Source organism: Pipistrellus hanaki, assembly GCF_964339955.1.
Source record: "Pipistrellus hanaki genome assembly, chromosome: 8".
In the NCBI taxonomy this organism is placed as follows: Eukaryota; Metazoa; Chordata; class Mammalia; order Chiroptera; family Vespertilionidae; genus Pipistrellus; species Pipistrellus hanaki.
The window spans coordinates 55,566,576-55,572,497 of NC_140510.1; the positions used below are offsets into that span (position 1 = coordinate 55,566,576).

The following is a 5,922-nucleotide window of genomic DNA, read 5'->3' on the forward strand; positions in this document are numbered from 1 at the left end:
ACCAGCGAGGGCGAATCTCTCTCTCTCTCTCTCTCTCTCTCTCTCTCTCTCTCTCTCTCTCTCTCAATTCTTCAACCAGGTTTATTTAAAAAAAAAAAAAAAAAAAAAGCCTTAAGTTCCACAATCTTAGTTTTTCAGGGAGAGAAGTTTGCAGCAATGACATCAGCTCAACATCATCTGGCTACTCCTGATTCTGGAGGACTAAAACAATTCTCAGGAGTCCTGTCCACCAGCCAGTGAGGAGAAGGATTCTTCAGGTGTGGTCCAGCTCAAGGACATCTGGCCCATCTGGCCCACCTGACAAAGGGGCTTGCTTGTAAGATCTGACAAAGCACGAAGCGTGGAACAGGTAGGCGGGGACTCCCAGGCCCCGTGAAGAGCTTCATCAGTGCCATGCAGGTGGCTGAACCACGCCCATCTTCCCTGACACTCTGCTATTCACTAGCTTCTACTTCCACAACCCTGTACATGCCAACACGTGGGGGATGGAGCAAAGTGTGGTTGGGCAGCCTTTGAAAGCACCCCTTGAACCAGCAGTGAGAAGAGAAACGGTGGGAGTGGGTTCCTTGAAGACAGGAAGATGACCTTTCTCTGCCCCCTAGCTCAACTCCTAGCACCCGCCTCAGGCCGTGTCCTCCTGTGACAGGGCACTAAGGAAGCTAAAGGTTAACACTGCTATCGACCTGACCCTTCACCCTTCTGGAATGTGAGAAAAGCTTCCTAGAACTTTACATGTGTAGCTGCAAAATGCAGTGGGACTAGGACTGCTTAACATATGTTTTTGTTCTAGAGTTGAGTAGACTGTCAACGTTAGTTTGTAAGAAACAGATGTGCATGACGAGAGGGGTCACCTCCTGCCACAGGCCCCTCCCCAGCCAGGCCTCAGGTTCTATAGAGGCTGGAACCTGTGGTACCTGGTGCCATACCCCCAAATTCGCCCTTTGCCCTCCGCGCCAGCACTCCATCGGCCTTGTTTTTAACCAAATACCTCAACAGCAGGACACAGAAATATGAAACACAGCTTCTAAGGAGTAAACGCCTATGGTCGGAAGCCAACGAAGGCTTTCCCACTCTCCTTCTAGACCCAGTTCTACTGCCTGAGCGTCCAGCTTCTTCCTCACAGACAGAACTGTCCTGAGTCCACAAACGCTCTCCTGGACCATCTACAGAATCTAAGAAAACCCAAGCCTTTGTACTTAGATGGAACCAAGCCACCCACAGAGTCTGTAGCCCAACTGGAGACTGGCCAGGACACTGCGGGAAGGAGGGAGGAGATGATGGCGGGACACTGACTGCAGCAGGACACGGGCCAGGTGAACCCTATTTCCTACAGCTGCCACCGCACAGACACTCATGTGCAGACCTCACGTGCAACAGCAGCACACGCACAGGTAGCGAGGCCAGGGAAGGGGACCCCAAGTGTCTTGCACAGGAAGAAGAAGCTATGTACAGGAGGAAGGAAGTCTGGCTAGGAGTACCCCTGTTTCACCTCATTCAACCAGGAGATCAAACTGCTCAGCAGCTTCAAACTCAGCATTCATGTCTGCAGCCCACTCATCCAGTTTTGATTTCAGGATCTCTGGCACCTTCTTTTTTTTTTTCCTTTAACGGGTGGGGAAATTCCAGGGAGAGTCGTATCTGGGACCCAAGGATTCCCAGGGATCCTGGGGACCCCAGTAAACTTTGAACACACCAAAGGTGAGACTCCAGTCAGGTCTTCTGTCCCCAGCAGCCTCTCGAAGCTAAAGCTGGATGGGCGGCCTGGGGTGGAGGTGGAGGTGGAGGCACGGTGAAGGGGGTCCAGAGGCTGTAGGATCGCCTGACTGTCTTGGACATGTCCAAGCCTCTGGTCCAGGCCTCCGTCACTGGAGTTTGATTCAACATCTGGGCTGTGCGCAGGGGTGGCCGGGACACTACATTTTTTGATGAGGTCCTCCTTAGTGGGCTCCTTGGTAGCAGGATTGTTTTCTTTTTCCAAGGAAAACGCAATCCTGGGGCTCCTTCGAGGCGAGTGCACAGACGGGATCTTCACAGCATGAGCCACGATCATCTTCAAGACCATGGGCTTTCTGACTGGAGTCCCATGAGGCGCCTTCAGCCAGATTTCAGGGAGGACGTTGGGAAGATCAGAGCCTGATTTCCCCTGAGACCTCCGTGGAGACTGAGTAGGAGGGGAGGCCCTTGGCCTGGAGCCCTGGGCGGCCCAGCCGGACCATGTTGCCTCTTGGAAATGTCTTGGTCTAGAGTCTAGACCTTCACCACCACTACCACTGCGGATGGTGGGGCTCACACCAACCCCAAGGCTCCTTTGAAGCAGAAACAGAGAGGAAGGGAGAGGGATAGAGTTAGAAACATCGATGAGAGAGAAACATCCATCAGCTGCCTCCTGCACACCTCCCTATTGGGTATGTGCCTACAACCAAGGTACATGCCCTTGACCAGAATCGAACCTGGGACCCTTCAGTCCGCAGGCCGACGCTCTATCCACTGAGCCAAACTGGTCAGGGCCGAATGTCTCTTTTTAATAAGGTTGGTTCATGTGCCCTTCATGTAGATGCATAAGCAACAGTAACTGTTTTACAAGGAGAAAGTGTATGTTTACCAAAAGTGGTAGATATCAGGTTGAGGTGCATGGTAAAGAGCGCTTTTTGGCCGAGGGAGATTAAAAGTGTCTGAAAATGTACCTCGCTGAATTGTAATTGTACCATCGGTACATTCCACTAATCCAGAGGACCAGGGAGATAGGCACAGTGAAAATGCCGAAGAATAGGCCAAATGGTACCGGTGGGCTGCCCAGTGAATGGGTCCCTTCAGTCAGTGTAACTCAGAGGGAATTCCCCCAATGGAAAAAAAAATTTTTTTTTAATAGCAATTTATCTACTGTTAGGATTGTTGCTCTCCTGCAAGGGAATGCCTTAACGCAGAAAAAAAATGCAAATCATAACTAATGCATATGTGTATCACTGAAGTGGTGGCTTTTGGATAAAATCCAATTATCATACCTCACAGGGAAGTGGGAAATGTCCTTGGCACCTGCGGGTTTGACAGATGGAACATTTGCTATACACTTTATGAGCTACAGTGGGAGGTTTCCAGTAATATTATTTATTCCATGAAATCATCAATGCATTAGCTTAGGCACATGTTGAGGTATAGGGAGTTGGGCCCCAATAGGTAAGATTGTTTTCTGACTGGGTTCAAACCATATCTGTTTGTCTGGCTCAAAGTTTCCCCCTTTTTGTTGCCATGTCCTCTTTCTTTCTTCTGCAGTCGACTGTTGACTGTAAAAGAGCCTTTCGCTTATTTGACAGGCAGTAAGTAAGAAGCATTCTCAGGACTGGGTAACTTATCTGTTCAATGCTGTGTGTCTAGTTGCATGATTTCCTTTCGATTCCATGGTGGCAGCTTCAGAAAGTCCTGCCATTTTGAATAATTGCCAACCTCCTCATTTGCTGTATGACGTCTAATAATTCTGTAAGCCGTCTTCCATTCTTTATAGGCTGACCTGAGAAAGATAAGGACCCTCACTGTTTCCACAATATTCCAAAGTCATAAGCTACAGCAAAGGCATAGGTACCATCAGTGTCAATATTGGCTATTTATTTGGCCAATTAACAAGCCTAAGTTAGACCAATTAATTCAGCTTGCTGGGCAGATCTCATTCAAGTAAATAAGAACCTTCTATTATGTGCTCGTGGAAGTTATTGCATATCCAGCTCAGTGACACCCCTGCCCACCTTTCAAAGCTCCATCGGTAACCAAATTAAGTCAGCATTATCCATAGGAGTTTCCTGAACACCGTTCCAAAGCAAGAAGGTAGTTAATAAGCAAAATACAATAGCGGATGCTCATCCTGCAAAGAAGGTAGTGACATTGCTGGGTTAAAACTGTTACATCGAGTTAAAGTACTATTAGGTGCAGAGAGGGGAGAACTTCGTACGAAGCCAGACAGCTAACTCAGGAATCTGAGTGTAATGGGCGTTCGGTAGAGATTCAGCCAGCGGAACTTCACTAAGGGGAGCTCATAACTATCTCTTCTCTTTGTTTACGTAACATGTCTACAGCAGAGCTGGTAGTCACGCGGGGAGGAAGCCCTTTGGCTACCGAGTCTGGTTGTTGACTGTAGTAGCCTTAGGTCTATGATGATCTCTATGTTTTTGTTATTTTCACGGAACAGGAAGAACGTTTGTAGGGAAGGTGTCCTAGAGCAGCAGCTCGTTCTTCCTCTGGAGCTTCTTCAGCCTGTTTCCCTTCTGGGTCCTGCTCATCCCGAGGTACCTTCTGTCCCCTCCACATAGATTCTTAGTCACCTAAGAATACCCAAAATTCAAACTGGAGGGAGAAAATGCCCCTTATTTTTGGAGCTGAACACACTCAGATTCTCATTTATCTACTCAAGGGTTTTGTTCAGACCTCTCAGTAAGCAATTCCAATTGAAAAGCCAAAATTAAAAACAAAACAAAACAAAAACAGCCAGCCACCTTTATTTTTCTCCTTCTGTCCTTAAGACTAGCCCAGGGCCTCCTACCTTAAAACAAGGAGGTTCAGAATTCCAAGAAAAACTCACACAGGCCCTAGCTGGTTTGGCTCAGTGGATAGAGCATCTAGGAGTCATGGGTATGATTCCAGTCAAGGGCACATGCCTGGGCTGTGGGCTTGATCCCTAGTATGGGGTGTGCAGGAGGCAGCCAATCAATGGTTCTCTCTCATCATTGATGGTTCACCCAATGCAAGCAGGGAGCAGGTGGGGCCCAATGGGTCCACAGGGTGGTCCTCGGTGGGCTTCTGTGGAATTTTGGCAACTACTTTGTGTTGATGTAAGAAACATCCAAACCTGTGGATAACTTTTATGAGTTTATTTGAGTCCAAATGATGACAGCTGCTGGGAAGCAAGATCTCAACAGTTTGAGGAAATTCTCGGGGGGGGGGGGGGGGCAGTTTTACAGCTTATTTTATGCATTAGAATTAAAGGAGAAGCCCTAAAGAGGGTCACATTAACTCCATTAAAGGTAAATTAAGGGATGGGAGAAAGCAAAGCGGGGAAATCTCTGGGACTGGGGAAAGTAAAACAGAGAGACAGAATTCTTTTGCGTGAGGGGTGGGTGCAGGATAGTTAACGATCCCCTTTTACAGCACCTGGAGACTATGCGGAAACAATGAAGAACTGTGTGTCTCTTGCTCAGCTGGGAAGTTGTGCTCTGAGGGGCCTGGCAAAAGATTACTCTGTTATCTCAAAGATATATCATCTTAGATGCAAAAAGATAATAGATGGGCTCAGTTCAAGTAAAGAGCGACCTTTGTCTAGGAAGCCACCGCCTAGGACGTGACTGTGGCCTTGACTTCTCTTAGGTCAGACCATCCTCTGTGGTTACTTTCGGCCTCTGGCCTCTGAGGTTGTAGGGATGCCATGCTGGCCTCCCTTGAGCTTGTCAGGTTTAGGATGTGGCCACCCCCCCTTTTTTTTTTTAAATATATTTTATTGATTTTTTACAGAGAGGAAGGGAGAGGGATAGAGAGTCAGAAACGTCGATGAGAGAGAATCATCGACCAGCTGCCTCCTGCACACACCCCCACTGGGGATGTGCCCCCAACCAATGTACACGCCCTTGACCGGAATCGAACCTGGGACCTTTCAGTCCGCAGATTGACGCTCTACCGCTGAGCCAAACCAGTTTTGGCTATGTGGCCCCTTTATGTCCACAATGCCCACTGCCCGTCTGTCCCTCTCCCAAGTTAATGGCACGAGGGCCGCACGCTGGGCTCTCTGGTGGCCCTGCTCTACAGCCTGGGGCAGGAGCCTCGGGCGACGCTGCGTCCGCGGGGAACCCTGCCTCACCCACAGTCTCTGTCGCTGAGCCCCTCACGCCCTGCCCCAGGGGTGGCTTCCTGTCCCAGACGGGCAAACAGGAAATGCCCTCCCTG

At 49.0% G+C, this 5,922-nt stretch overlaps 1 pseudogene across 1 annotated transcript; it reads right to left on the bottom strand.

Moving 5' to 3' along the window:
• Positions 1-1,230: 1,230 nt before the first annotated feature.
• Positions 1,231-2,708, bottom strand: LOC311627019 (sororin-like; annotated as a pseudogene). The gene is made up of 2 exons: positions 2,685-2,708; positions 1,231-2,398 (listed from the first exon to the last, which is right to left on the bottom strand). The product of its transcript is annotated as a sororin-like (transcript).
• Between the last annotated feature and the right edge of the window lie 3,214 nt (positions 2,709-5,922).